Source organism: Sus scrofa, chromosome 14, assembly GCF_054392235.1.
Source record: "Sus scrofa isolate SSC_HxYL_T2T_F1_AM1 chromosome 14, Sscrofa_HxYL_maternal_Yorkshire_Landrace_v2.0, whole genome shotgun sequence".
Lineage (NCBI taxonomy): Eukaryota > Metazoa > Chordata > Mammalia > Artiodactyla > Suidae > Sus > Sus scrofa.
In genome coordinates, this window is record NC_139396.1 from 135577561 (window position 1) to 135602225 (window position 24665).

The 24665-nt window shown below is 40.4% G+C and overlaps 1 protein-coding gene across 6 annotated transcripts in view; it reads right to left on the reverse strand.

The window, feature by feature from the left end:
• ARMH3 (armadillo like helical domain containing 3) overlaps positions 1 to 24665 on the reverse strand; it is a 195404-nt gene that overhangs the window by 19500 nt on the left and 151239 nt on the right. For 2 of the 6 annotated variants that reach the window (XR_014826797.1, XR_014826798.1), the window contains one exon: positions 24302 to 24490. The exons of the other annotated variants lie outside the window; for them this stretch is intronic. The gene's annotated coding sequence lies outside the window, so the exon portion shown is untranslated. Of the gene's footprint in view, positions 1 to 24301; positions 24491 to 24665 lie in introns of those variants that run through there. 6 annotated transcript variants of the gene reach the window in all.

Genomic DNA, 24665 nt, shown 5'->3' on the forward strand with positions numbered 1-24665 from the left:
ACCACAATGGGAACTCCAAGACTATTTTTTTTTTTTTTTAATGGCCACAGCTTCCGACCTATGCCACAGCTGAAGCAATGCTAAATATTTAACCCACTGTGCTGGCCTGGGGATTGAACCTGCACCTCTCCACCGACCTGGGCCACTGTAGTCGTATTCTTTTTTTTTTTTTGGTCTTCTTGCCTTTTCTGGGGCCACTCCCATGGCAAATGGAGGTTCCCAGGCTAGGGGTCGAATTGGAGCTGTAGCTGCCGGCCTATGCCAGAGCCACAGCAACGAGGGATCCAAGCCGCATCTGCAACCTATACCACAGCTCACGGCAATGCCGGATCCTTAACCCGCTGAACAAGGCTGGGGACCGAACCTGCAACCTCATGGCTCCTAGTCAGATTCGTTAACCACTGAGCCATGACAGGAGCTCCTGCAGTCGTATTCTTAAAGCACTGTGCCACAGCAGTTCTTTTTGTTTGTGCACCAAATAGCAGAGCTTCAAAATTCAGAATGAAGCAAAACAGAAAGATATGAAACAAGAAATGGAAAAATCTACTATAGCAGTTGTAGGTTTCAATGTTCTTCTCAGTAACTGACAGAATAAGTAGAAAATCAGTAAAGACAGAAGATTTAAACCATGTTACTAGCCAACATGACTTAAAAGCGTTTATAGAAAATTCTACTCAACAATGGCAGAATGCATTAAAAATACACATAGAGGAGTTCCCGTCATGGCGCAATGGTTAACGAATCCCACTAGGAACCATGAGGTTCCGGGTTCGATCCCTGGACTTGCTCGGTGGGTTAAGGATCCAGCGCTGCCATGAGCTGTGGTGTAGGTTGCAGATGCGGCTCGGATCCTGTGTTGCTGTGGCTCTGGCGTAGGCCGGCAGCTACAGCTCCGATTCAACCCCTAGCCTGGGAAGCTCCATATGCCGCAGGAGCAGCCTAAGAAAATGGCAAAAAGACAAAAAAAAAAAAAAAAAAAAAAACAAAAACAAAAAAAACACACACATAGAGGAGGTCTTGCTATGGTGCGTGGATTAAGAATTTGACTGCAGGCAAAGAAATCAAAAAAGATGTAAAGAAATGGAAAGATATTCCATGTTCCTAGATTGGGAAAATCAATATTGTAAAAATGGCCATACTACCCAAAGCAATCTACAGATTCAATGCAATCCCTATACAATTACCCATGACATTTTTCACAGAACTAGAACAAACAATCCAAACATTTATATGGAACAACAAAAGACCCAGAATCGCCAAAGCAATCCTGAGAAACAAAAACCAAGCAGGAGGCATAACTCTCCCAGACTTCAAGAAATACTACAAAGCCACAGTCATCAAAACAGTGTGGTATTGGTATCAAAACAGACAGACAGACCAATGGAACAGAATAGAGAACCCGGAAATAAACCCTGACACCTATGGTCAATTAATCTTTGACAAGGGAGGCAAGAACATAAAATGGGAAAAAGAAACTCTATTCAACAAGCATTGCTGGGAAACCTGGACAGCAGCATGCAAAGCAATGAAACTAGAACACACCCTCACACCATGCACAAAAACAAACTCCAAATGGCTGAAAGACTTAAATATACGACAGGACACCATCAAACTCCTAAAAGAAAACATAGGCAAAACACTCTCTGACATCAACATTATGAATATTTTCTCAGGTCAGTCTCCCAAAGCAATAGAAATTAGAGCAAAAATAAACCCATGGGACCTCATCAAACTGAAAAGCTTTTGCACAGCAAAGGAAACCAAAAAGAAAACAAAAAGACAACTTACAGAATGGGGGAAAATAGTTTCAAATGATGCAACTGACAAGGGCTTAATCTCTAGAATATATAAACAACTTATATAACCCAACAGCAAAAAAGCCAATCAATCAATGGAAAAATGGGCAAAAGACCTGAATAGACATTTCTCCAAAGAAGATATACAGATGGCCAACAAACACATGAAAAAAATGCTCAACATCGCTGATTATAAGAGAAATGCAAATCAAAACTACCATGAGATACCACCTCACACCAGTCAGAATGGCCATCATTAATAAATCCACAAATAACAAGTGCTGGAGGGGCTGTGGAGAAAAGGGAACCCTCCTGCACTGTTGGTAGGAATGTCAACTGGTACAGCCACTATGGAGAACAGTTTGGAGATACCTTAGAAATCTATACATAGAACTTCCATATGACCCCGCAATCCCACTCTTGGGCATCTATCCGGACAAAACTCTACTTAAAAGAGACGCATGCACCCGCATGTTCATTGCAGCACTATTCACAAGAGCCAGGACATGGAAACAACCCAAATGTCCATCGACAGAGGATTGGATTCGGAAGATGTGGTATATATACACAATGGAATACTACTCAGCCATAAAAAAGAATGACATAATGCCATTTGCAGCAACATGGATGGAACTAGAGAATCTCATCCTGAGTGAAATGAGCCAGAAAGACAAAGACAAATACCATATGATATCACTTATAACTGGAATCTAATATCCAGCACAAATGAACATCTCCTCAGAAAAGAAAATCATGGACTTGGAGAAGAGACTTGTGGCTGCCTGATGGGAGGGGGAGGGAGTGGGAGGGATTGGGAGCTTGGGCTTATCAGACACAACTTAGAATAGATTTACAAGGAGATCCTGCTGAATAGCATTGAGAGCTATGTCTAGATACTCATGTTGCAACAGAACAAAGGGTGGGGGGAAAAATGTAATTGTAATGTATACATCTAAGGATAACCTGACCCCCTTGCTGTACAGTGGGAAAAAAATAAAAAAAAAAAAGAAAACAAACCACACCGTACTGCTAAAAAAAAAAAAAAAAAAAAAAAAAAAGAAAGAAATAAGCAGAAGAAAGCCATAAAAAAAAAAAAAAAAGAAAGAAAGAAAGAAATAAGCAGAAGAAAGCCATAAAAAAAAAAAAAAAAAAAAAAAAAAGAATTTGACTGCAGGAAGTTCCCATTGTGGCTAAGCAGGTTAAGAACTCGACTAGTATCCATGAGGATTTGGGTTTGACCCCTGGCCTTGCTCACTGAGTTAAGGATCTTGAGTTGCCACAAGCTGCAGTGTAGGTCACAGATGAGGCTTGGACGAGGTGTTGCCAGTGGCAATGGCGTAGGCCAGCAGCTGCAGCTCTGATTTGACCCTAGCCTGGGAACTTCCACATGCTGCAGGTGTAGCTGTAAAAAGAAGAAAAAAAAGCATCTGACTGCAGTGGCTTGGGTTGCTATAGAGGTGCAAGGTCGATCACTGGTCCTGCATAGTGGGTTAAAGGATCCGGTGTCGTCACAGCTGCAGCATAGGTCTCAGCTGTGGCTCAGATTTAATTCCTGGCCTGGGAATTTCCATATGCTGCAGGTGTGGCCATAACAAACAAAACAAAAACTACAACAAAACGCATAGAAAACATTCAACATGACAGATCATATGCTGGACCATAAAACAAATCTCAATAAATTTAAAAGGATTAAAATCACATGGAATATACTTCATGTCTACCAGGGAATTAAATAAGAAATTAATAAAATTGGAGTTTCCTGGTGGCTTAGTGGTTAGAGTCAGTGTTATCACTGCTGTGCCTCGGGTTTGATCCCTGCCCCAGGAACTTCTGCATACCAAGAAAAGAAATTAATAAAAGTTTACCTGGAAAATCCCCAAATAATGGAAATGAAACAACACATTTCTAAATATCACAAAAGAAATGAGAAAATATTTTGAACTGAATGAAAATGGAAACAGAGCATATCAAAATTAGTGGGATATTGCTAACACAGGGGAAATGTATCACACTATTTTACGCAGTTGACCTTTGAACAGTATGGGGGTTAATCTACATACCATGTACCATGTAGTACTGTAGTATTTACTAATGAAAAATATCCACGTATAGGAGTTCCCGTCGTGGCTCAGTGGTTAACAAATCCGACTAGGAACCATGAGGTTGTGGGTTCGATCCCTGGCCTCCCTCAGTGGGTTAAGGATCCCTCATTGCTATGAGCTGTGGTGTAGGTCGAAGACGTGGCTCGGATGCCTCGTTGCTGTGGCTCTGGCATAGGCCAGACTACAGCTCCGATTCAACCCCTGGGAACCTCCATATGCCGTGGGAGTGGCCCTAGAAAGGGCAAAAAAAAAAAAAAAAAAAAAGAAAAGAAAAGAAAAGAAAAATATCCACGTATAAATGGGCTCATTGGATTCAAACCTATGTTACTCAAGGGTCAACTGTAGTAGGAAAAAAAAATAATTCAAACCAATGATCTAAGTTTTCACCTTAAGAAATTAGAAAAAGAAAAGCAAAGTAAACCAAATCAAACTGGAGGAAATAATAAAGTTAACCATTTAAATCTATGAAATAGAAAATACATAAAACTAAAAGCTGATTCTTTGAGCTATGGTGTAGGTCAAAGATGCGGCTCAGATCTCGAGTTGCTGTGGCTGTGGTGTAGGCCGGCAGCTACAGCCCCAATTTGACCCCTAGCCTGGGAACTTCTATATGTGGCGGGTATGGCCCTAAAAAAAGACAAATAAAACCTGATTCTTTTTTTAAAATATTAATAGAATTGATAAACTTCTAGCCAGACTAATTAGAAACAAAGAAGATACACATTATCTATATCATGAATGAGAGAGAAGACATCATTATAAATCTTATTGGTGTTTAAAGAAAAAAAGGGAGTATTATGAATAATTTATGGCAATAAATCAACAACCTATATGAATGAATAACTTCCTTGAAGACACACAGCTAAAACTGGCTCAAGAAGTAGTAAACCTGATTATCTCTATATAATATATTAAAGAAAATGAATTAAAATGCTTCCTACAGAAGTAAAATGATAAATGTAATTTACTTTGAAAAGCATAAAAAATAAGATGGACTGATGGAGATCCATTCTTTGGATCAGATACAGGTTTAAGTAGAGTAAAATGTAAATGACAGAATCTAGGTAGTGGTTATATCTGTATTCAACATAGCTTTTTTCAACTTTACTGTATATCCGAAATTTTTCATAATAAAATGTTGAGTAAAAACTTCTCCCCACAAAGAAAATTTTAGGTCCAGATGCCTTTACTGGTGAATTCTATTAATTGTTCTTAAGCAAGAACTGATACTAGGAGTTCCTGTCGTGGCTCAGTGGTTATTGAACCCAAGTGGCATCCATGAAGACATGGGTTCAATCCCTGGCCTTGCTCAGTGGTTTAAGGATCTGGTGTTGCAGTGAGTTGTGGTGTAGGTTGCAGATGCAGCTTGTGTCCCACATTGTTGTGGCTGTGGCATAGGCTGGCGGCTAAAGTTCAGATAGGAGGCCTAGCCTGGGGACCTCCATATGCTGTGGGTGCGGCCCTAAAAGACCTAAAAAAAAAAAAAAAAAAAAAAAGGACAAAAAACAACTAACACCAACCCTACACACTCTTTTTTAAAAATAGAGAAAAGAATACTCTCCTACTTATTTTATAAGGCAAGATTACTCCAATACCAAAACCACACAAAGATATCACAAGAAAATTATAAATATCTCCCATAAACGCTGACATAAAAATAATCAACAAAATATTAGCAACTCAAATTCTGTAATATATAAAATAAGTATTATATCATGGTCAAGAGGGTTATCCCAGGGATATAAAGTTGGATTAATATTTAAAAATCAGTCACCATATTAAGAAAATAAAAGAGAAAATTCCAGATGATCATCTCTGGTTTGGCTAAAGATTTATCAATTTTATTAATCTGTTTAAAGAATCAGCTTTTATTTTCATGCATTTTCTGTTGATTTTCTGTTTTCTTTTTCTTTTTCTTTTTTTTGCTTTTTAGGGCTGCACCCGAGGCATATGGAAGTTTCCAGGCTAGGCATTGAATCAGAGCTAGAGGAGCTACAGCTGCTGGCCTACCACAGCCACAGTAATGTTAGATCCGAGCCTGGTCTGAGATCTATACCACAGCTCACGGCAACGCCAGATCCTTAACCCACTGTACCACAAGGGAAATCCTGTGGATATTTTTCAGTAGTAAATACTACAGTACTACCTGGTATATGGTAGTACATGGTATATGGTAGTACCATGGATGTCTCCAGAGAGCCAACTATAAGTTATATGCAGAAAAAACATTGACAAAATTTAACATTCATTCATAATAAAAGCTCTCAGCAAACTCAAGATAGAAGGGAACTCTCTCAATCTAATAAAGGGAATCTATGAAAACTTACACCTAAAACATTACTTAATGATGAAAGACCAAATGCTTTCTCCTGAAGATCTGGCAAAAATATCTAATCTTACCACTTCAATATTGTACTGGAGGTCCCAGCCAGTGCAATAAGGAAGGAAAATGAAATCAAAGGCATACAGATTTGAAAGAAAGAAGTAAAACTGAATTTACTTGTACACAGTATATGATTTTGAGTACAGAAAATTCTAAGGACTCCAAAAAATTAATAAATGAGTTTATCAAAGTTGTAGGGAAAAGGGCAATTAAAAAAATGGAAATCAAAACTTAAAATACCATCTAGGTAACATAAATGAAATATTTATGGCTACACTGAACAAAATGGGTACAAAACAGAGTGCTAAAGAATGGCAAAATATTGATGAGAAATTTTTAAAGATCAAAATAAGTGGAGAGGTATATTACAATCATAGATGTGAAAACAATATTATTAAAGTGTCAATTCTTCCCCAAGTTGATCTACAGAATTAATGCAATTCCAATCAAAATCTCAGCAGGCTTTTTTGGGGTAGAAATGGACAAGCTAATTTTACACTTTACATAGAAATGCAAAAGACCTAGAATATTCAAAACAATTTTGAAAAAGAGCAAAACTAGAGGACTTTATATTACCTGATTTCAAGATTTACTATAGACCTAAAATAATCAAGATGGTGGAAGGCATACACTTAGATATATAAACCAACAGAAGAGAACTGACACTTTAGAAACAGACCAACATGTATATGGTCAATGGATTTTTTACAAATGTGCCAAGGTATTTCAATAGGGGAAAAACAGTCTTTTCAAAATGTGAAAACTGAACAAATGGATATTTGGGGGAGAGTGATTAGATGAACATTTACCATTGCCAAACATCTTACAAAAAATTAACTTGAAATGGAGCGTATAACCAAATGTAAAAGCTAGAACTATAAAACATACAGATGAAAATATCAGTGAAAAATTTCACAACTAGAAGTAAAGATTTACATAAATAAAACATTAAAGTAAAATTTGTTAAAAAATTAGGAGTTCCTGTTGTGGCTCAGCAGGTTGTGAACCTAACTAGTATCCATGAGGATGCGGGTCCAATCCCTGGCCTCACTCGGTGGGTTAAGGATTCAGCATTGTCGTGAGCTGTGGTGTCAGTCACAGACACAGCTTGGATCTTGCATTGCTGTGGCTGTGGCATGGGCCAGCGGCTGCAGCTCCAGTTTGACCCCTAGCCTGGGAACTTCCATATGCTGTGGGTGTGGCCCTAAAAAGCAAATGAATGAATAAATAAACTAATTCATGCTTATGGTGCTAAATTAAAATTGGTCTTTGTTAAAAAGCCTGGGGAGTTCCCTTGTGGCACAGTGGATTAAGGATTTGGCACTGTCACTACAGCAGCTCAGGTCACTGCTGTGGCACAGGTTTGATTTCTAGCCTGGGAAATTCCACATGCTGTGGGTGTGGCCAAAAAAATTGTAAAAAATAAAATAAAATGTCTGGACTTTGAAAACCACCATTAGTAACTTGCAAAGGCAAGCCACTGCCTAGGACAAAATATTCGCAATACACATATTTTTATTTATTTATTTATTTTTGTCTTTTTAGGGCTGCACCCACGGCATATGGAGATTCCCAGGCTAGGGGTCTAATCGGAGCTGTTGCTGCTGACCTACACCAGAGCCACAGCAACATCAGATCCTTAACCCATTGAGCAAGGCCAGGGATCAAACCCGCAACCTCATGGTTCCTAGTCGGATTCATTTCTGCTGTGCCACGACAGGAACTCCCACTAATCTATTTTCTGTCTCTATAGATTTGCCTATTTTGGACATTTCAAATAAATGAAATCACACAATATGTGGTCTTTGTGACTGGCTTCCTTCATTTAGCATATGTTTTCAAGAATCATCTATGTTATAGCAGGTACTAGTACTTCATTCCTTTTTATGGCTGAATAATATTCCATTATACAGATGTATCACATTTTGTTCATCCATTCTGTTGCTGACGGACATTTCAGTTGTTTCTAGTTTTCAGTTATCATGAATAATGCTACTGTGATATCCGTATACAAGTCTTTGGATGGGCATACATATTTTCATTTCTCCTGGGTTGTCATATATGGATGAATCAGATACAAGAGAGTACATATTATATGAACTTATGTGAAATTCTATAAAAGACAAATCTAATCTATAGTGATAGAAATTACATCAGTGGATACCTAGGGCCCAGATTTGCAAATAAGACTAACTTTATGTAAAAGAGAAGTTTTAGGGGTAATGGAAATGTTCCATATCCTATGGTGGAGATGATTACATAAATGTTTTTATAGTATGTTAATTATATCTCAATAAAGTTAAATAAAATGTCCAAGAAATCATGACTAGTCAAAAAAAAAGGAACCCATTGTGGTGCAGCAGAAATGAATCTGACTAGTATCCATGAGGACATGGGTTGGATCCCTGGCCTCAAAGTTCAGTAGGTTGGTGATCTGGTGCTGCCGTGAGCTGTGGTGTAGGTTGCAGACACAGCTTGGATTCCCAGTTGCTGTGGTTGTGGTTTAGATGAGCAGCTGTAGCTCCGATTTAGCCCCGAGCCTGAGAATTTCCACATGTCTCAGGTGCGGCCCTAAAAAAAAAAAAAGGATGTATGACCACAGCAGTAAAATTATGTCTTTTTTGGTCTTACCATTCCATTTTAGGTTGGGGCAAGGATGAATCACACTGATGTATCAGTAACTATAAGCTAGGAGTTCCTAGTGCTTTCACACTGCCAAAGATTCTACTCATTGTGCTACTCCCCTCCACCTTTACACCCCTGGCAGTCCTCCTGACAAACTGAATGGACTACAGTAGGAATCAAAAGTATTTAAAATCATTTTCAGCTAAGCAGTAGCCACAAGAGGTTTTTTAAGTGGGTGTACTTAGCTGGATCTTTTGAAAAAAAAAAAAAATCACTCACCAAACTTAGGGACTTATAAGGGCCTACTATTATCAAGGACATCTAATAAAGGTTCTACTTTTGCCTGGTGAAAGATATGAGACGATCGTGGTTCTCTTTGTGGAAACTCACTCCAAATAAGGGTCATCAGCCAATCATTTATGGATTTATAATGAGGCAACTCTTCACTAGGGTACAAGGAGTGAGGTTTATCTGTCCTTCTTAGGTTTATAAAGGGTTGGGGGGTTGCTGATAGAAGCATACCAAATATACCAGTTGAGCGAGGTCTACAGGAGAGTACACAGGCAAAGGTCTTAGCAAGAAAGTAGTGATCCTGGAGTTCCCTGGTAGCCTAGGAGGTTAAGGATCCGGGATTGTCACTGCTGTGGCTCGCGTTCAATCTCTGGTCCTCGAACTTCCACGTATTACCGTGTGCTCCCCCACCACAAAAAAAAAAAAAGAAGAAGAAGAAGGAGTGGTCTTGATTCTTATACTGTGAAGCATCTTCAAGGGCATGTATGATTCTTCCATTTTTATAGCACCTGGCTTGACACACAGAAGACACCCCTATACTTTCACACCACAAAGAAATAATGTGGGGAATCTGAAGATGGCGCTTTAGATCAAAGTAGCTGGAAAAGGGAAACAAGCCAATAGTACAGGAACTAGAACAAAAAGCAACCTGATAACAAAATCACAGGTCTCACTGAGTGAGCATCCCTCCCTCCACTGGGTGCTCACAGTGACTTTCTTTTCAAGATAATCTGAATATCTCTCCAGGGCACAATCACCCAATATAATTGTTTGGAAATAACAATTATATCCAAAAGGTGGACATAAATCTTTTAGGTTAAAAAAGATGATGATGATGCTTTTTAAAAGATAACTGTTTCCATGACATCCTGCTGTCTAGCACTGGGAACTATATCTAGTCACTAATGATGGAGCATGATAATGTGAGAAAAAAGAATGTATACATCTATATGTGACTGGGTCACCTTGCTGTATAGCATAAAATTGACAGAACACTGTAAACCAGCTATAATGGAAAAAATAAAAATCATTATAAAAAAAGATAACTGTTTCCTCTATACAGTCAACTTGTATAAAATAATGAAGTTTCTCCTTTTCCCCCTTTCTATTTTCTTTCCTTTTTCTTTCTCCTTCCCTCCTTCCTTCTTTCCATTCATTTTACCACATCCACAGCACACAGAAGTTCCCAGGCCAGGGTTCGAACACATGCCACAAAAGTGACCCAAGCCACAGAAGTGATGATGCCAGACCCTTTATCTACTAGGTCACCAGGGAACTCCCCCTTTCTATTTCCTTTTTTTCGTGCCATGCCCACAGCATGTAGAAGTTCCTAGGCCAGAGATCAAACCTGTGCCACAGCAGTGACTAGAGACCCACAAAGAAACTCTTATTTTCATCTCATATACTTCAGGACCAAACTCACTTTCAGAACCAATTTAAGTGAGTTCTCCTAGTCTGTCCATGTCTTTCAAGCTTGCTACCAAAGTGCTCTCCACTGCCCTGAGATTTATTGATCCGACAGACTGGCTCTGCCTTTCAGCAAGGTGGACCAGATAATGAACCTCACAGTGGGTAATTAATGAGAGGCCATCAGTTGGTTAAAGGAATGGCAACGTTGACTTTAATTTCCCTGGGCTGTTGCCCCACCTCCCTGACTTTATTTGGTTTAAGCCCTAGACACCCCATGTGAAGCTTTTCTTTAATACTAATTATAGACCCAACATGCCCAGGTCCTTACCCTGAACAAGCAAGGCATGCAATCACACCAAGGGGCAGCCAAGATTATGGAGGTGGGGGAAATACGATACACAAATATTGCATCAGGCCGCCTTCTCTAATGCCTTATTATAGGCAGGACTGTCCACTCAGCTCAAACCAAAAGGCAGATCTCTGTCTTCACCACTTGAGGTTTCTTTCCTTGGAAACATATCACATCTCAGGGAGGGAGACAGAAACTACCGTCCCTGTTCTTACTTTCCTAGCAATATGACAGGAGGTCTCTGCCTCCATGCTAGGCTTCACTTATCTATCCATCCCTAACAGAATTCTTTTAACAGAATTCTAGCTGGGTGGGTCATTTTTAAGACTGTAACTTCCTTTGAGCAGGATCACTGTGGTAGGGCAAAGTGCTGTTTTGGTACTTAGCAAAAACATTTCCAATTAACACAGCTTATAACAGAGATAACAGCTTGCACAGCAACACTTCTGGCTTCAGACGGTACCACCACAGCGGTAAACCATGGTCTTCTAAGCACACTTTATAGAGTTCTGTGCTAACCTCCAGGGAAGAGGCTGCAATGGAAATAAAACAAAAGCTCCCAAAGACCTATTTGGGAGGAAGGAGGTGGCTGAAAAACAAACTGAAGAGTGAAGTCCTACCTGTACATCTAATAACTGGGACAAAGCATCCTCCTTAGCTTAAGCCAAGAAAGCAGAATAGCTAGCTGTCTTCTGCAGCCTTTTGAGAGGCTGACAGCTACTGGAGTTCCTACGAGCTCCAAGACTTTTCCTCCCATGCACTGCCAATGAAGTTTCACTGACAGTGAAGCCTGATTGAGGAAGACCAGAAGTTTACGTGAGGGGCATTTCAAAATCCACAATTATTAGGAGAAAATGCTGACAGTGGCAGACATGCATAATAAGCTGAGCTCTTCAGGCTCCCGTTTAGTACTTTCTTTCCTTAACTGAATGGGCCCCTCCCAAACTGGGACCTTTCCCTAAACTTCCCCTCCCACCAGGAATGTGCCCCTTTATCCCCATTCTCCTTCTACCTTCCTATACTGACTTGTCTCCTCCTTCAGACTGCTGAAAAACTCCAGTTGTCTCACATGCCTCAGCTGATGAAAAGCTCAGACTTGGGCGTCAGACAGACCTAGGTTCACATTACGGCTTTATCTCTAACAGCTGTGTGACCTTTGAACCAATTACTTAGTCTCTTTAGCATCCTCATCTATAAAATGAGGATAATCATAACTACACAAAACTGCTGATTAAGTAAATAACCTTAGTAAAAGTGCCTAGCTCAAAAACTACCTAGCCTTTCCTTTTACCTCTTTGTGTCCTTTTAGGGCCACAACCTCAGCACATGGAAGTTCCTAGGCTAGGGGCTGAATCAGAGCTGTGGCTGCCGGCCACAGCCATAGCTACGCAGGATCTGAGCCACATTTGTGACCTACACTACAGCTCAACACCAGATCCTTAACCCACTGAGAGAGGCCAGAGACCGAACCTGTGTCCTCATGGATACTAGTCGGGTTCGTTACTGCTGAGCCACAACAGGAATTCCTCTTTGTGTCCTTTTTATTTACTTATTTATTTGCTTTTTGGGGCCACACTCGCGGCTTGTGGAGGTTCCCACACTAGGGGTCGAATCTAGCTAGGGGTAATCTAGTTAGGGGTCGATTGGAGCTGTGGCCACCGGCCAATGCCACAGCCACAACAATGCAGAATCTGAGCCTCGTCTGCAACCTACACCACAGCTCATGGCAATGCCAGATCCTTAACCCACTGATCGAGGCCAGGGATCAAACCCACAACCTTGTGGTTCCTAGTCAGATTCATTTCCGCTACACCACGACGGGAACTCCTCTTTGTGTCCTTTTTAAATCCAAGATATTTTCTTCCCTATTCAGAGGAGATAAAGTCCAAGACACTTTCTCCTCTGTCTCTGGTGATGCAGCTTACTTCTTGGTCCAAGTAAGAGAGTGGATTTCCTAGCAGCACATAATCAGCTGACCTTCTTAAGTGGATGTTCTCAAGGTGCTATATATATATAACATAAAGTTGATTTCCAAGGTTAAGCAGCTTGTAGGGAAATCCCTCTGTCTCTGACTTTGTGTCTTTCCTGCTTTAGTAAATCCAATGAATGAATAACTCATATAAAACTTTTTTCTGGAGTTCCCATCGTGGCTCAGTGGTTAACGAATCCGACTAGGAACCATGAGGTTGCGGGTTTGGTCCCTGCCCTTGCTCAGTGGGTTAAGGATCCGGCGTTGCCATGAGCTGTGGTGTAGGTCACAGACTCGGCTCCAATCCTGCATTGCTACGGTTCTGGCATAGGCCAGCAGCTACAGCTCCGATTAGACTCCTAGCCTGGGAACCTCCATGTGCCGCAGGTGCGGCCCTATAAAGACAAAAGACAAAACCAAAAAAACCACCTTTTTTTCCTATCAAACAGGTCAACTGAAATGCGAGAATCTTAACAAAGGCAACAAGACAGGTAGGCTCAGACAGCCAACACTTGTGTCACATGTTCATACTCACTAAGAGTTCCCACAGCAACCATCACTAAGGGTTACAGAGAGGCAATGCAAAACCACAGGCTGTTTAGAAAAACACAATGCCAAGTACAGGAAACTGAGCTATGGCCATCGTGGGAGTCTTAAATCTTAGCTATCCAGTATATGTCTCTGCCAAGGCTGCCATACATGGTGGCTAAGGCCCTGTTCTAAGATGAGAAAATATCCCAGGGGCTCTCAGAGTGGGCTGCTCAGAGGCCTTGATTGTCCTGCGGAGGTAATATAAGGGGTTCTCATGGGGAAAGTGAACCGCACTCACCTGCTCAGAAAGCCCTGCCTCACAGCTTTATAGCCCCCTTCTCCCAGTCTTCCTCAACACCCAGTGGTGTGCCAGAGCTGGCTCACACACGCTTGGCCTGAGAGAGCTGACTGTTAAATTTTCAAGCAGCCTAAGAGCCACTTGGCTTCATGTTGGTAGCTGTGGTGGGAACATTCACCCGTAGTGCTACCAATCACCTTCTTTCCCATCACTCACCCCTACCAGTTGCTAAACATTTACTAGCACCCCAAGGGCCAATAACTCTAAAGCTGAAGTACCAGGCTCCATTTTCCTCATAAGCCTTAAAGCTTTTAGGATATCTCCCCAAGATCCTTCTGTGCTTCCTCCTAGATGGTCTCAAGTAATGGATGCCACCTAGGCACCCTAATAACGTTTGTTCCACCAACTAGGGCTCTCTTCCCATTAGTATCTCACTTCTCTCTGGGAAAATAAAGCTAGGTTTCATTAGGATCTCTAAACACCCAGCAGTTATTTATAGTGGCTCTTATCTTAGGATCAGGAGAAAACACAAAAAAAGTTTAGAAAGATAACTTTTGAAAAGAAATACTTAGCTTTCAACATAAACTTCATTTATTCAGATGTAAAGCTGTTTTTGTTTTCCTAATTTACTTTAACTTATTTCCACAAATGAATGATACTCTGCTTTGTCACGGTATTTTGAAGATAGCTTTAATACGCAACATCATACAAGGCCTCCTCTGAATCCAAAATCCAAAGCTTTAATGAGAGCGGAGACCTAAAAAAATAATGGGAGGAGTTCCCGTCGAGGCTCAGGGGTTAACGAATCTGACTAGGAACCACGGGGTTGGGGATCCCTGGCCTTGCTCAGTGGGTTGGGGATCCGGCATTGCAGTAAGCTGTGGTGTAGGTCGCAGATGCTGCTTGGATCTGGCGTTGCTGTGGCTCTGGCGTAGGCTGGTAGCTACAGCTCCAACTGGACCCCTAGCCTGGGAACCTACATATGCTGCGAGAGCGGCCCTAGAAAAGGCAAAAAGACCAAAAAATAAAAAATAAAAAGAAATAATGGGAAATGAAACTCCATAAAATTCCTAATGTAGAAAACTTGGGCATCTGGTTACACTGTGCTATAGTCCTGTGCCATGTGGAATGCCAACAGACCACCTTTTTGATCTTCTCAGAAAATTCCCAAGTTTGTATATAGAAAAATTTTTAGCAAGCCCTTGGGCCACTTGGTTGAAAGGAAAACCAACTTCAAGACAGGTTTGCCCACAGAAAATAGAATGGTGTCAGGGGCAGAGAATGTGAAAAGGGGAGTTGTTTAGTAGAGAGAGTTTCAGTTTTGCAAGAAGAAAGAGTTCTAGAGATCAAATGCACAATAACGTATATATTAATACTACTGTACTGTACACTTAAAAATGGTTAGGATAGTAAAATTTGTTTTTTTTGTTGTTTTTTGTTTTTTGTCTTTTTGCCATTTCTTGGGTCACTCCTGCGGCACATGGAGGTTCCCAGGCTAGGGGTCCAGTCGGAGCTGTAGCCGCCGGCCTATGCCGGAGCCACAGCAACACGGGATCTGAGCCTGTCTGCGACCTACACCACAGCTACGGCAATGACGGATCCTTAACCCACTGAGCAAGGCCAGGGATCGAACCCACAACCTCATGGTTCCTAGTTGGATTCGTTAACCACTGCGCCACGACGGGAACTCCCTGTTGTATGTTTTTTACCAGGGGAAAAAAGAGAGAAAAATTGCCAATTAGGTCTAATCATATGGCTACTAACATTGAGGATGGCTCATACTAGGCCTCTGATGAACACTTGTGAATTGAATCAAAGGCAGTACAATTAGGACAGGGATGAGAGTTGGTGCACTAAGGATTATGGAAGTTGTGCTAATAATTTAAATGATGAATTATTTTTCTAAGTCATCCAGCTTCTGGGTACCCTGTGACTCAAGGACAAGAAATAGAAACTTTGGGACTCTTTATTCTTCCTGTCCTTTTCACACCTTGGCTTTCAGTACATTTTACAATCTATGCCTCTCCACTTATCCAATTCCTATCCCTCCTCTTTCAAGGCCCAACTCAATTCTTCTCTCTTCCATGTGGCTTTTCCTGGCCACTACAACCTGCAGGGGGTTCTTTCTCTAATAGCAAATAACAGGTCACATTGCTAGTACTGATCAGCTATTGATAACAAGTTGCCTTAAGCCATCTTTTGCACTTACTTCATTCTTTGAGAACAAAGGCTCTTTACCATACTTTTGTATCCTTCAAATGCCTAGAATGATCTGAAGAACAAAGCACTAAATGCTAAAATAGTGATAGCTAGGAGTACCCACTGTGACACAATAGGATCTGCAGTATCACTGTAGCACTAGGATGAAGGATCAATCCCTAGGCTGGTATAGTGGGTTAAAAGGATCCAGCATTGCTGCAGCTTCAGCGTAGGTTGCAACTGCAGCTAGGAACTGATCTCTGGCCCAGAAACTCCATATGCTGCGTGGCTGCTAAAAAACAAACAAACAAACAAACTGATAGCTGAATGAAGGCTGAAGAAAGCAAGAGTGGGCCAATCATTTATTTTCCTTCCAATGGGATATCTCAAAGGCACAAAATTGGTCAAAACTGTGACTGAAAGCTTAAGGAATCAGGTGCTCAGAAAAGGTTTTGACTTTAATCCTAAATTGCTACTATGTACTCTAGATATTCAGGGCTGTAGAGAATCTTTTGTAAAGTTCTGCCATGGGAATTCCTGGCCTGGTTCGGTGGGTTAAAGATCCAGTGTTGCCACAGCTGTGACACAGGTTGCATCTGTCAGCTTGGATTCAGTCCCTGGCCCAGGAACTTCCATATACCACAGGTGTGGCCCCAAAATAAATAAAGTTCTGCTATGAAGTCCTCTCTTGCCTATGAGGAAATTAGAGTTGATATAGATCAATGTCATAGCATTTGCAAATCCAAACAAATAATGAATAGTCTAAAAGGAGCTCAAGATCTTCAATGGGCATTTTCAAAGGTCTGATGGCTTTGGGAGCAAGGATAGTATGGGATATTAGTCAAAGCAGCTAAGCCAGTAATTTGTTAAAATAAAAACTGTGTGCGCAATTGGTGGGAATGTCAATTGGTGCAGCCACTATGGAAAACAGTATGGAGGTTCCTCAAAAAACTAAAATTAGAGTTGCTATATGATCCAGCAATTCTACTCCTGGGCATATATCCAGACAAAACTATAATTTGAAAAGATATGTGCACCCTTATGTTCACAGTAGCACTATTTACAATAGCCAAGACATGGAAACAACCTAAATGTACTCCAACAGATGACTGGATAAAGAAGATGTGGGGTGTGTGTGTGTGTGTGTGTGTAATGGAATATTACTCAGCCACAAAAAAGAGTGAAACAATGCCATTTGCACCAACATGGATAGACCCAGAGATTACCATACTAAATGAAGTCAGAAAGAGAAAGATAAATACCATATGATATCACTCATATATGGAATCTGAAATATGGCACAAATGAACCTATATATGAAACAGAGACAGACTCACAGACATACAGAACAGACCTGTAGTTGCTAAGAGGGAGGGGAGTCAGGGGGAAGAACTGGAGTTTGGGATTAGCAGATGCAAAGTATAAAATACAGCATGGGTAAACAACAAGGTCCTACTGTAGAGCACAGGGAACTATATTTAATCTCCTGTGATAAACCATGATGAAAAAAGTATATATGTTGCTGTGGCTGTGGCACAGGCCAGCAGCTGTAGCTTTGATTTGACCCCTGATCTGGGAACCTCCATATGCCATGAGTGCAGCCCTAAAAAAAAAAAAAAGAATATATATATATATATGTATATACATACACATTCACATATATATAAACTGAGCCACTTTTGCTATATAGCAGAAATTAATACAACACTGTAAATCAATTACACTTAAATAAAATTTAAAAAAATTGTATGTGATAAAGGGTCAAATACTAAGAATTTTAAGAAAGATGGACACTCTTCAAGAACAAAAAGGACATCTGCATAATTTTCACAATTTCAGAGTGTGCAAAAATTCTCTAAAGCCTATTCTTGGACCTTGAGTTAAAAACTGGTGAGTGGGAGTTCCTGTTGTGGCTCATCAGGTTAAGAATCTGACTAGTATCCATGAGGATGTGGGTTGATCCTTGGCCTTGCTCAGTGGGTTAAGGATCCAGCATTGCCACAAGCTATGGTAGGTCCACATGGGGCTTGGATCTGGCATTAATGTGGCTGTGGTGCAGGCTGGCAGCTGCAGCTCTGATTTGACCCCTTGCCTGGGAACTTCTCCATGCTGCAGATGGGGCCCTAAAAAAAAAAAAAAAAAGGAAAACACCCATGAACTAGTATTATTCTAAGGTATTTCACGACAGACCTCTTGAGTGTGGATCCATTTCCAGTAGAAGGTAGCCAGCGATCATAAAGTCTTTTTCCTAATTTGAAAAGCAGGAAAAAAGAAGAGGTATATAAGGAGCTCCCATCGTGGCTCAGTGGTTAACGAATCTGACTAGGAACCATGAGGTTGCGGGTTCGATTCCTAGCCTTGCTCGGTGGGTTAAGGATCCATCATTGCCGTGAGCTGTGGTGTAGGTCGTAGATGTGGCTCGGATCCTGTGTTGCTGTGGCTCTGGCGTAGGCCGGCGGCTACAGCTCTGATTAGACCCCTAACCTGGGAACCTCCATATGCTGTGGGAGTGGCCCTCAAAAGGCAAAAAGACAAAAAAAAAAAAAAAAAAAAGAAAGAAAAAAAGAAAAGAAAAGAAAAAAAAAGAAAGAAAGAAAAGAAAAGAAAAAAAAAAAGAAAAGAAGAGGTATATAAGAGTTTAGGGTAGGACAAGGTAAAGAGGAGAACCCCCTCAAGAGCTCTTCTATTTCAACAAACTTACCTAAAGACACAATTGCATCAGTAAGACAGGATATTCTCAAAGCATCCAAACCCAGGACTTAGTCTGGGGTCAAGAGTTTATCTTAAATATCTTCCATCCATATTTATGTAGTAGAGACAAAGGGTCATTGGGATTTATGTATAAAACACAGACAGGTTGTGTGACAGCTATTCTCATAGGAGAATGAAAATCAGGGTTCAAGTCACTGGTAGGGAGCATAAAAATGACTCTATTAGCTAGGAACAGATGCTTATTGACAAGCCGTACCGAGAAGAGAAAGGAGTTAATCTCAGCAGGGGGTAGGCAAGGGGCCTAAAGGACAATTTTCATAATATGAACTGGAGACAAGCAAACCCAGTAGAGAATAAACTGAGAATAGTTTCACAGTTCTTGGAGCCGCAAGTTATATCTCCTTCACAAACTTTATTTGAAAAGACATGTGAAATATAAAAAGAGGTAAAAATGCTCTCACCAAATACATACGCAAAATTAATTCAAGATGGATCAAAGACCTAAATCTAAGCGCTAAAACTACAAAACCCTTAGAAGAAAACATAGGGGGAAAGTTTCATGACAACAGATTTAGCAATGATTTCTTAGATATGACACCAAAAGTATAGGCAACCAAAGAATAGACAGACAAATAGCACTTTAGCAAAATTAAACACTTTCACGTGTCAAGGGACACTGTCAAAATAGTAAAAAGGCAACCCACAGAATGGGAGAAAATACATGCAAATCACATGTCTGATGGAGGAATAAAATCTAAAATATAGGAGTTTTAGAACTCCTAAAACTCAACAACAAAAACCCAAACCCAATTAAAAAGTGGGCAAAGGGGAGGTCCAGCTATGTTACAGTAGGCTGAGGATCTACTGATGTCTCTGTGGTGCTCAGGGTTCAATCCTTGGCATGGCACAGTAGGTTAAGAATCTGATGTTGTCACAGCTGTGGCATAGGTTGCAGCTGCAGCTCAGATTTGATCCCTAGCTCTGGAATTTCCATATGCCAGGGGTGCAGCCAAAACTCCCTTCTAAAACCACAATGAGATACTACTCACTCCCATTAGGATGGTTACTATAAAAACACCAAAACAACAAATGTTGACAAAGATGTGGAAAAACTGGAATATGAGATGATGTAGCCATGGTGGGAAATACTATGGCGGCTTCTCAAAAATTAAACATAGAATTAATTACCATTTGATCTGGTAATTCCACTTTTGGGGGTGTGTGTGTGTGTGTGTGTGTGTGTGTAATATATATAATATAATATATATAATACACACACACACACACACACACACATATATAAAAGAACTTAAAGCAGGGACTCAAACAGCTATCAGCACACCAATGTTCATAGCAGTATTCTTCACAATAGTCAAAATGTGGAAACAACCCAAATGTCCACCAATGGATAGAAGGATAAATAAAATGTGCTACAGACATACAACAGAATGTTATTCAGCTCCAAAAGAAATAAAATTCTGATGCAGAAAAAGCCTTTGACAAAATCCAACACCCATTTCTGATAAAAACCCTTCAGAAAGTGGGCATAGAGGGAACCTACCTCAACATAATAAAGGCCATATGTGACAAACCCACAGCGAACATCATTCTCAATGGTGAAAAGCTGAGGGAATTTCCGCTGAGATCATGAACAAGACAAGGATGTCTGCTCTCACCACTACTCTTTGACATAGTTTTGGAAGTCCTAGTCACAGCAATCAGAGAAGAAAAAGAAATCTAAATTGGAAAGGAAGAAGTAAAACTATCACTATTTGCAGATGACATGATTATTTACCATACCTAGAGAATCCTAAAGACTCTACCAGAAAACTGTTAGAGCTCATCCAAGAATTTGGCAAAATCGCAGGGTACAAAATTAACACACAGAAATCGGCGGCATTTCTATACACTAACAATGAAAGATCAGAAAGAGAAATTAGGGAAACAATCCTGTTTACCATCACATCCAAAATAATAAAATACCTAGGAGTAAACCTACCTAAAGAGACAAAAGACCTGTACTCTGAAAACTATAAGACACTGATGAAAGAAACCAAAGATGACACAAATAGATGGAAAGACATATCATGCTCTTGGACTGGAAGAGTCAATATTATCAAAATGACTATACTACCCAAGGCAATCAACAGATTCAATGCAATCCCTATCAAATTACCAAGGAAAATTTTCACAGATCTTGAACAAAATATTTTAAAGTTTGTTTGGAAGCACAAAAGACCCAGAATAGCCAAAGACATCCTGAGAAAGAAAAATAGAGCTGGAGGAATCAGGCTTCCTGATTCAGACTATACTACAAAGCCACAGGCATCAAAACCATATGGTATCGGCACAAAGACAGACATATAGATCAGTGGAACAGGATAGAAAGCCCAGAATTAAACCCACACACCTACAGTGAACTATTCTATGACAAAGTAGGCAAGAATATACAATGGAGAAAAGACAGCCTGTTCAATATGTGGTGCTGGGAAAACTAGATGGTCACAAGTACAAGAATGAAATTAGAATACTCCCTAACACCATGCACAAAAATAAACTCAAAATGGATGAAAGACCTATATATAAGACCAGACACTATAAAACTCTTAGAGGAAAACATAGGCCAAATACTCTCTGACATAAACGACAGCAACATCTTCTCAGATCCACCTCTTAGAGTAATGACAGTAAAAACAAAAATAAACAAATGGGACCTAATTAAACTTAAAAGTTTTTGCACAGCAAAGGAAACCCTAAACAAAATGAAAAGACAACCCACAGAATGGGAGAAAATCTTTGCAAATGAATTGACTGACAAAGGATTAATCTCCAAAATTTATAAACATCTTCTGCAGCCCAATGCCAATAAAACAAACAACCCCATCAAAAAATGAGCAGAAGATCTAAATAGATGATTCTCCAAAGAAGACATATGGATGGCCAAAAAACACATAAAAAGATATTCAACATCACTCATTATTAGAGAAACACAAATCAAAACTACTCTGAGGTACCACCTCACACCAGCCAGAATGGCCATTATCAAAAAAGTCTACAATCCGGAGTTCCCATTGTGGCTCAGTGATTAACGAATCTGACTAGGAACCATGAGGTTGAGGGTTCGATCCCTGGCCTTGCTCAGTGGGTTGAGGATCTGGTGTTGCTGTGAGCTGTGGCATAGATTGCAGACGCGGCTTGGATCCTGCGTTGCTGTGGCTTTGGCGTAGGCCGGCAGCTACAGCTCCAATTCAACCCCTAGCCTGGGAACCTCCATATGCCACGGGAGCAGCCCTAGAAATGGCAAAAAGACAAAAAGACAAAAAAAAAAGTCTACAAACAATAAGTGCTGGACAGGGTGTGGAGAAAAAGAAACCCTATGACACTGTTGGTGGGATTGTAAATTGGTGCAACCATTGTGGAAAACAGTATGGAGATTCCTCATAAAAATCTAGAAATAACACTACCATTTGATCCAGCAATCCCACTCCTGGGCCTCTATCCAGACAAAACCATAACTCGAAAAGACACATGAACTCCAACGTTCACTGCAGCACTATCTGCAATAGCCAAGACATGGAAACAAACTAAATGTCCATCAACAGAGGAGTGGATAAAGAAGATGTGGTACATATACACAATGGAATATTACTCAGCCACTAAAAGGAACAAAATAACAGCATTTTTAGCAACATGGATGGACATAGAAATTATCATGTTAAGTGACGTCAGTCAGACAATGAGACACCAACATCAAATGCTATCACTGACATGTGGAATCTGAAAAAAGGTCACAATGAACTTTGCAAAACAGATACTGACTCACAGACTTTGAAAAACTTATGGTTTCCAAAGGAGAGAGTGTGGGGGGGCTGGGGGATGTTGGGGGTTTGGGATAGAAATGTTATAAAATTGGGTTGTGATGATCATTGTACAACTATACATGTAATAAATTCATTTAGTAATATAAAAAAAGAAAAAGAAATCCTGGGTTCACTAAAAAAAAAAAAGAGAGAGGAAAAAAGAAATAAAATTCTGATACATGCTACAACATGGACAAACCTTAAAGACATTATGTTAAGAGAAATAAACCATATACAAAAGGACAAATACTGGAGTTCCCGTCGTGGCGCAGTGGCTAACGAATCTGACTAGGAACCATGAGGTTGCGGGTTCGATCTCTGCCCTTGCTCAGTGGGTTAACGATCCAGCATTGCCTTGAGCTGTGGTGTAGGCTGCAGATGCAGCTCAGATCCTGCGTTGCTGTGGCTGTGGTGTAGGCTGGCGGCTACAGCTCCGATTAGACCCCTAGCCTGGGAACCTCCATATGCCGCAGGAACGGCCCAAGAAATGGCAAAAAGACAAAATAAATAAATAAATAAATAAACAAAAGGACAAATACTGAATGATTCTACTTCCTATGAGAATAGTCATAGATACACAGAGATATAGATAGATACATACACAGATACATAGAGACAAACAGTAGAACAGTGGTTACCAAGGAATGGGGAGAGGGGACATGAGGAATTATTATTTAATGGGTATAAGGTTTCAATATGGAATGATGAAGAAGTTCTGGAGATGGATAGTGGTGATGGCTGCACAACAATGTGAATGTACTTAATGCCACTGAACTGTACTCTTAAAAATGGTTCAAATGGTAAAATTTATGTATATTTTGCCACACACAATAAAGAAGTCAAAATGAACAAGCTTCACAATCAACCCCTGACACATGATACCCACACACAATAAAGGAGTCAAAATGAACTAGCCTCACAATCCACTCCTGACACATGATACCTGTGTACACAATATAAAAATGCACACAATTTATTACACTAGAAAATGCATGATCATTCAGTCATGCTGAGGGTATTAACTGATTAAAAAAGCTTGGCCGTCCATGAAGCCAATGAGAAGTAACAGAAAAAAGTCATCTATCTTCTGCACATCTAAAAAGAAACCCCAGTGTGAGAGACTGGGCCTTGTTTAATAAGCAATAATGGATTTACAAGCATCATCTTGAAATGCCTCAAATAGAGGCTAGAATCTGTCTGGGAGTTGTTAGAACTCAAAAAGTCATAAATCTCTTGCTAGAAGAAAATGGCAGGCTGGGCAAGCAGATCTAGCAAAGAGCCCTCTTTTGTCTCCTATCTTACCAAGTGCTATAAATCCTAGTTAACACCTATCCATGGTCTTTAGGTTTTACTTTAGGAGTACTTTAGAATCTACTTGGGGATTAAGTACCTGATTTTTTTCTTTCTACTTAGTTTGCTACTAACAACTGTAGGCCCTACTGCATCCTGAAGCAAGTTCTTTGGGAAGCTGCAAACATACTTGACACTCGTGATACTAGCATTAACGTTCACGAGTGAAGGGAGAGAAGTGCTCCAACACATGTTGGAAACAAGGCAGTCAAATACTTCTAATCTGATAGTACTGAGAATAAAACCAAGCTCGGTTTTGAAAATGGTCTCAGAATAGTATCACCCTTCCCCCACTCCCCAAGTGAAAAGGGTTGTGAGGAGAGGTAATGAGGGTACAAAAACTCCATGAAAGCAAAGACTACACTCAGGCTTTTCACCACTAATCCCCACTACCCAGCACCACATTTTGTATACAGCAGGCAGCAATTTTTTTTTTTTTTTTTTTTTTTTTGTCTTTTTGTCTTTTTTGTTGTTGTTGTTGTTGCTATTTCTTGGGCCGCTCCCTCGGCATATGGAGGTTCCCAGGCTAGGGGTTGAATCGGAGCTGTAGCCACCGGCCTACGCCAGAGCCACAGCAACAAGGGATCCGAGCCGCGTCTGCAACCTACACCACAGCTCACGGCAACGCCAGATCGTTAACTCACTGAGCAAGGGCAGGGACCGAACCCGCAACCTCATGGTTCCTAGTCGGATTCGTTAACCACTGCACCACGACGGGAACTCCAGCAATTATTTTTTGACTAAAAAAATAAATCTTCAAGAGCAGCTATCCTTTCTCCTTCTTAAACAG